This window comes from Myotis davidii, unplaced genomic scaffold (assembly GCF_000327345.1).
Source record: "Myotis davidii unplaced genomic scaffold, ASM32734v1 scaffold547, whole genome shotgun sequence".
NCBI classification, from domain to species: domain Eukaryota; kingdom Metazoa; phylum Chordata; class Mammalia; order Chiroptera; family Vespertilionidae; genus Myotis; species Myotis davidii.
In genome coordinates this window covers 36,187-44,153 of record NW_006298266.1, presented here as the reverse complement: position 1 = coordinate 44,153, position 7,967 = coordinate 36,187, and the positions used below count along the sequence as shown (strand labels likewise).

Sequence of the window (7,967 nt, the reverse complement as noted above, 5' to 3'; positions counted from 1 at the left end):
CCAAACCCTGTATCAACTCCAGCTCTGAGATCCTGGCTGGCTGAAAGCTGGTTTCTGGGGTTTTGTTTAGCTTCTATATTTGCTACAATGTTTCAAACTGCAAGCTCAGAGGTGGGCAAGGTAGGCGGGGAATGTTGGAGTCCTCCATCACTGAAGCAAGCAAACCTCATGTTCGCTTCCAGCTGCCTGGCTGCCGGCCGTCATCTCGGCTGGCAGTTAATTTGCATATCGCCCTGATTAGCCAATGGGAACAGTACCGGTCATACACTAATTACCATGTTTCTCTTTTATTAGATAGGATGTTTTGAAGAAGAAAGATGTAAGTTGTTTTGGAAGAATTTACATTGGTTACAGATAACATGTATGGGAAAAAGTGATGTAGAGGCAGTTTTATGGTAGGTGCCCAGTTGATAAGAAGAAATATTTACTACGTTTTGATTGATTATGGGCAACAGTTCTGAAAGTTCATGCATATATGCAGGATGTGGTGGTGTCTAGTGGTTGGCTAATAAACTCCTGAAGGTTGATTTAAAGTTCCAATATGCATTCAGGAGTGTGAGTAGACTTTTGTGAGTTGGCCCACAACTGTGTTTACTTAAAAAGGGACCTGGCCAATGTGGTTCTGTTGGAGTGTCGTCCCATGCACCAAAAGAAGGCTGTGGGTTTGATTCCCAGTTTGGTGTGCATATTTAGGTTACAGGTTTGATTCCCACTCGGGGGGTGTGGGAAGCAGCTGATCCATGTTTCTTGAATCAATGTTTCTCTCTCTCAATCAGTCAATCAAATTAAAATTAAAAAGCCTTTCAAAGTGAGAGGTAACAAGTATTTCTTTAAAATCAGTAAAGATGGGCATTTGGGATGCACTGATTCAGGTAGAAGCCCAAATAGTGTTTCAGTTAGGAGACAAAGCAGTGGGTATTCATGAGAAAGAGAAGGAGGACGATTACATTAATAGAAGGAAGGCATTTCTACTGGTTCAGATAATAATGATACTAATTTTAAACAGTGTTTTAAATTTAATTTGGAGTTCGGTGGTCAGCCCATTAGTCATAAGAACTGCTTTCTTGTTATCTTTGTAAAGAATTCTTTGGAGCACAATGTTTGCCTAATCCCAGTCTAAAGGTTCTTTTGCCCTATTTTAACATTCCAAAGATTTGAGGCAGTTCTTCTGGCAGAGCAGCTCCATATTAAAGTGACTCTGTTTATATTATTGTTTACATTTCCCCGCTTTTCAAGATTTTTTCTTGAAAGCATTGCTGATCAATTATTGGAAAGCAGTACTGATCAGTTATGAAAGCATCCTTCATCCTCCATTGTCAGGTGGCTCATTTTATTGTCATCCCATTGTTAGTCCCTCACAGCTGGGAAGACTCATTCCTGGGATATTATTTAGAAGGGACAGTGGTTTTTTAGCAGCCTTCGGCCACATTTGAGCAAGAAGAGTGCCAAAACAGAAAAGGCTTTTAGCGTCATGTTTTTTTAGATATCTTCTATGGTTTCTTCAGATTTTTCATATTAAGTCTCATAGGCCTTAATGATCATCTTAAAACGTTGAACAACTTTTATTAGAGTGGTGTCTTTGTAACACTGAGCTATGCAAAACAAAGATGACAGCAAAGATTTTTATAATAAGAAAATGCTAAGTTCATTTTAAAAAATAGATCTGTTCCAGAAGGCTATATCTGAAGATAATGAAGAACCACGAGGTGTAAGTAAGCACTGTGCAGCACCTACTTGAGTGTTTATATTATTGTTTACAGCTGTTAGCGTAGGTAGCTAGATATTAAGGAAGCAAAGGGAAGCAGACATTATTAAGCATGATCAAATGGGAAGCATGACCCTGCTTACTTCACCAGGAAGTTGTAGCTTCACACCACCACCGCCCCACCTCAGGGAACCACCGGCCTGTTCCCCACAGATCACTGGGGGAAGAGATAAAACACTAAAGAGGGAGGTAAGCACATGTGCAGTCGAAGTCCAAATGGCCCAAGGGAAGGCACTTCTATGAGGCATGCATAGTAGGAGCCAAAATAGCAACCATAGCCCGTCAATCTAACCTGGGGAAAGAAAGGATTGGTTGGGAGGTGGACCCATCAGAAGCTCAAGAAAGTTTGGGAAGTTGATTGGTTATTTCAGAAAAGCTCCTGGTCCAAGACTGAGATAATATAACCCCAGGGAGCAGAGTTCTCTCAGTGACCTGCACTGGCCCCATTTGTTACTCCCCGTAGTAACCATGTGGGTTTAGCAGTCACACCTGGGGCCTGTAGCAAACTGCATGGGCTCCAAAGGACTAAGCTTTAATATGAAACAGGACACTGGACTTTGTTTTGGCCTTGATGAAGACAAATTTGTACTTTTCCCATGGCAAGAGGAACAGAGATGGGAATTGGAAACCCAGGGGCAGCCGCCTATTTCCACCCAAATAAATTTTATCACCAGCCCTTCAGGAGACCCATTTATTTCCAAAACTATTACAGAGGAAGAAATACCCCAAAGTTGATAGAACTGTAAAGAACTATCTATTGCCTGGCCAGCGTGGCTCAGTGGTTGAGCGTTGACCTGTGAACCAGGAGGTCATGGTTCGATTCCCAGTCAGGACTCATGCCCGGGTTGTGGGTTTGATTCCCAGTGTGGGGTGTGCAGGAGGCAGCCAATTCATGATTCTCTCTCTCATCATTGATGTTTTTCTCTCTCTCACCGTCTCTATTCCTCTCTGATACACACACACACACACACACACACACACACACACCAGTCTATTTCCTAAAAATGATTTAGACATCTGAGACCTGAGGAACAATGAATATGGTGCTGGGAAAACTTTTTTTCCAGATCTGATATTAATTTCACATGTAATGGGAATTTTCCTAACTTTTTTAATGTCTCTTGTTTTAGGATTACTAAAATAACTGTGGAAGGTTAGAGTATTGAGTTAGAGCAGTGATGGCGAACCTATGACGTGCGTGTCAGAGGTGACACGCAAACTCATTTTTTGGTTGATTTTTCTTTGTTAAATGGCATTTAAATATATAAAATATCAAAAATATAAATCTGTGTTTTACTATGGTTGCAAATATCAAAAAATTTCTGTATGTGACACGGAACCAGAGTTAAGTTAGGGTTTTCAAAATTCTGACAAGCTGAGCTCAAAAGGTTCGCCATCACTGAGTTAGAGCATAACTCAATCAAATGCCAAAATTCTTTGGCTCTAGTAATTACCTAGGTCATTTTCTTTTCTTATTTTTTTTTTAAAGATGAGTGAACTCCAATATTTCTTTTAAAAAATGTTTTTATAGATTTTAGAGAGAGGAAGGAAGAGGAAGAAAGAGACAGAAACATTGATGAGAGAGAAACCTCACATAACACTCCCTAATGGGGATCAAGCCTGCAACTCAGGCATGTGCCCTGTCCAGGAATTGGACCAGTGACCTAGTGCATGCGATGACACTCAACCAACTGAACCACACTGGCCAGGCCCTAGGTCATTTTCTTTTAGCTCCAACTCACCTACTTAATGGCCATATTTTTAGTAGAGTGCTTTCTTCTTTTTAAATTAAAAAAAAGACTGTATATGTGAGAGTTTATTTCTGAGCTCTTCATTTATTCCATTGGTCTATATGTTTGCCAGTATCATACTGTTTTGATCACTATAGCTTTGGTAGTAAGTATTAAAATCAGGAAGTGTGACACTTTCCACTTCGTTGTAGTTTAAAAAAAACAACAAAAAACTTTTGGTTATTTGGTGTCTCTTGAGATTCCATATGAATTTTAAGATGGGTTTTTCTACTTCCACAAAAAGTGTCATTGGGATTTTGATAGGGATTGCATTAAATCTTTAGTATACTTTGGGTAGGAGTCATGTCCCTCTTTTGTGGGTTATCTCATTTTATCCATACAACTATGAGGTAGGTGCCATTTTTTTTTCATTTTAAATGTGTGCAGACTGAAGTTAAGCAAGATAAAATAAATTCCCAAATCCTACATGTACAAAGAATGGATGCTGAAATTTAGGCAGTCTGATTCCAATATCAGAGTTCATATCACTTCATCATGCTGCCTTTAACAGTTTTGGCAGCACACATATAAAGCAGTAATAAAGTAGATAAACTGCAGGTACATTTCCCAGGTAGCAAGATGACAAAATCATTTTAGTTCCCAGTATAAATAAGTATATTTTCAGTTGGAAAACTAACTATATCCTGTCCTATAAACAAAATAGTTAAAGTGCACAACAATTTGATTAAATGTAGAAAGTGAGTCTTTGTGAAAGGAGCAATGTAAGGATGAGGAAAGTTGAAAGTAAATGAACTCCCTGGCCAATGTTTCTCAGTGGTTGAGCATCAACCCATGTACCAAGAGATCACCAGTTCAATTCCAGGTCAGGGCACATGCCCAGGTTGTGGGCTTGATCCCCAGTAGGGGGCATGCAGGAGGCAGCAGATTGATGTTGATGCTTCTCTCACATTGATGTTTCTATCCTCTCTCCTTCTCCTTTCCTCTCTCTAAAAATCAATAAAACATATAAAAAATAAATGAACGTCTATTAACTTTAAATAATAACTATTATTTAAATTGAATACTCTCAAGTCTAGACATACATATGGTTTTTTAAGGGACTAAGTCATGTTTTCCATAGTCACCATAATATTTGCTACGTGAAGGAGGATTACTGGGGTGCAAGAAGAGGATCAGAGGTTTATAGCTAAGTCCAAAGAAGTTACCTTAACTCTCCTACATCACAGATCTGAGTAAGAATAAAGCCAGGCTAAAGCCCAGCTCTTCTGACTCTGATAGATGCTGTATATACTAAAACATGCTAAATTACCTTATTTTTTGAAGAAATGAGCCCAGGTTGTAAACAAACCATAAACTTTACTTATTTAGTCTTTTAACAAATCTTTTTTGAGAGCCTACAGTGAACAAGGCACTATACTAAGTACTGTTAGAAAACAAAAATGTTTAGAGCCTCAAGGGATTTTTAGTTGAGAAGGGAGTAGGATGTACCTTTAGAAAGCATTACAAAGATAACCTGCAAATATCTAGGGGAAAAAACAACATGAAGAAGTAGCACATCTCTAAAAGGAAGTTACTTCTGATGAAATGGCAGTAGAGGAAATCAGTGGTAGGTAAAACTGAAGCAATATCAGTTACGCATATAATATAGCAAATATATATTTAATATATTGGAATCAGGTAAATAACCTTGGAAGTGTAACCTAGAACCAAGGTTGCAAAATTATTTTGTATGATGGTGAACGACTCAGAGAATTATGCCAAGTACAGCCATATATAACTATTATTTACAGCTGTCAGTTCAGAACTTGTAGACAGAACATATTGTATTTTTCTCCACAAAATAGCCTCCCTTCCTAATGTACTTAGTCATCATAATGACACCATAATTCTCTTGTCATCAGAGATGAGAATCCTTGAATAAACACATTTGATTCTTGTTTTTATTTCTTGTACTCTTTCCAATCTTCCTCCTACTGCATCAATCTCATTTTTTGCACTCCCTTATAATTTCATGTCTGTTCTATCGTAATAACCTAATTACTCTTTCTACATTTTCACATTAGTCCTACACATCATTGTCAGGCCATTATTCCCACAGTATAGTACAGTTTTAACCATGTCACTCTTCTGCTCAAAAGCTTTTCAACTCACCCCATTTCCTGCAGAATAAAGTTCAACACTCCAGAGTGTCACCAGAGGCAGAGCTAGATTTTAACATCAAAAGAGTCTGGGTTAGGGCCTGCTGTGTGATTGAACAACAGGAAGAAAGTACTTTTTAAAGATACCATCATTTAACTAACTTTTCCACCTGTCTCCTTGTATTCCTTTCATATGCCTTTAACTACCATCCTTTTATTATAATATTAACAACTGTTATGCCAATATATTTTAAGTTATTGAAAAAGTACCACTTCTCAGGAGAATTATGCTCAGGAGGGTTAACTTCGTCTGCTCCCCTTTGTAAATGAGGATTCTGTCATTTGAAGACCTTCAAAACATGTCTCAAACTGCCTTCCCTAGATTTTTCTCCCACTATTCATCAATAATAACTTTCCATTCCAGCTAGACTAGTTTACTCACCATTTTCTGAAAGTATCTTGTAGCTTGGAACTAGAGAGGTGGGGATAGAAATGGAAAGAAGTAGAAAAGTATGTTACTGAAAAATTGGATGTGAGGGATTAGAAAAAAGAAACAAATCAAGCATGTCTCAGGTTTTGGTTTGAGCAAATACCATCCATCTAGTTGCTGTGGGGGGTTTAGAAGAATTCCATCTTGAACATGTTAAATGTGAGATGCCTATTGGATATCCAAGTAGAACTGTCCATAGGTAGTCATTTAAAATAATGGATATAGTTAAGGTAACATAAGAAAATGTTGTTAGAAAAAGGAAGCAAGTAAAGGATCAGAACCCAAGACAACCGATTGAGGATGAGGAGGCAAAGAATGGTCAGTGAAGTGAGAGAGTGTGGTTTCATGAAAGCAAGAGAACAATGTGCTTTAAGTAGAAGAAAGTGGTCAACTCTGTTGAATATATTTACTGAAGGACCAAGTAATAGGAGCACTGTGAATGGATGGGTAAGTTCAAGGGATAAGCTTCCAGACTCTATCAGGTTGAAGAAGTTATGAGATTAGTAAAGAAGTGGAGACAGTAAATGTAGACAACTGTTTTGAGAAGTTTTGCCCTGAAGAAAAGCAGGAAAATAAGGTGAAACTTCATGAGGGTGTGAAGTCTTTTAGTTGGGCAATCTTAAACCACTTTTATATGGTGATGCTTGAGTCATAGAGAAAGAGAGTGACTAATGATATTGGGGAGAGAATTATAAAAGGAGTGAAATTTTGAATGCGATCCAGAGCACAAGAGAGAAATATCTCTTTAATACATCACGGACACTTTTACAACTAGGGGGAAGATGGTAAAATGGAGTAAATACAGGTAGGTTTATAGGTTTGGTGGTGGAAGCATGAGAGCGTTTTTCTCTGATTACTTTCTCACTGAAGTTTGAAGTCAAATTGCAATCTAAGAATGGTACTCTGATGGTATGCCCATGTCTGATTTGATTATTCTTTCCTTAAAGATTAAGCTGAAGTGTCTGCTTCTGGCCACACGGAGTAACTTGAACCAGGTTTGCCCTTTCTCTGTAAGGAAGTGGAGAACGAAACGAAACACCTAAATTCAGATATTGGATAACAGACACAACTGTGCTTCCCCAAGAGAAGGGAAACATATGAGGTGAGTCTTATAATGGTTCAAATAGAAGCTATCTGAACTGAAGCACAAAGAGAAAACACAATCAAGCAAACAAAAACCAGACTATCACTGGGCTGGGGGATACTATCAGGCAGTATAATCTGTGTAATGGAGATCCAGAATAAACAGGAGAATTTCAAATTTTGAAGAAAGAGTGAAATTTTTCTAAATTCCAAATAATAAACAAACAAATTCAAGAAGATCATGAGCCCTAAGTAGAAGGAACACAATACAGTCACACCAAGGTGCATTAAAAACTATTAACTTGGAATTATATAAAATATCCAAACTAAAAATCCCCATCAAAGTAAAGACTTTTATATAAATCTAGAGGCCTGGTGCACAAAAATTTGTACACTCAGGGGTAGGGAGGGGTCCCTCAGCCCGGCCTGTGCCCTCTTGCAGTCTGGGACCCCTCAGGGGATGACTACCTGCTGGCTTAGGCCCGCTCCCCGGGGGATTGGGCCTAAGATGTCAATCAGACATCCCTCTGGCAGCCCGGCAGCCCTGGGGGATGTCCACTTGCCAGCGGGGAGCAGCCCTAAGCTGCAGTCTGACATCCTTAGGGCTGCTGAGGAGGCAGAAGAGGCTCCCACCGCCACTGCTGTACTGGCAGCCATCAGCCTGGCTTGTGGCTGAGCAGAGCTTCCCCTGTGGGAGCGCACTGACCACCAGAGGGCAGCTCCTGCATTGAGAATTTGCT

General features: G+C 39.1%; 1 protein-coding gene across 1 annotated transcript in view; it reads left to right on the top strand.

The window, feature by feature from the left end:
- The window catches only part of JAK2 (Janus kinase 2), a 107,837-nt gene extending 100,591 nt beyond the window's left edge, over positions 1 to 7,246 (top strand). The window contains exon 26 of the mRNA XM_015570522.1: positions 7,092 to 7,246. The gene's annotated coding sequence lies outside the window, so the exon portion shown is untranslated. The remainder of the gene's footprint in view (positions 1 to 7,091) is intronic.
- Positions 7,247 to 7,967: the final 721 nt, after the last annotated feature.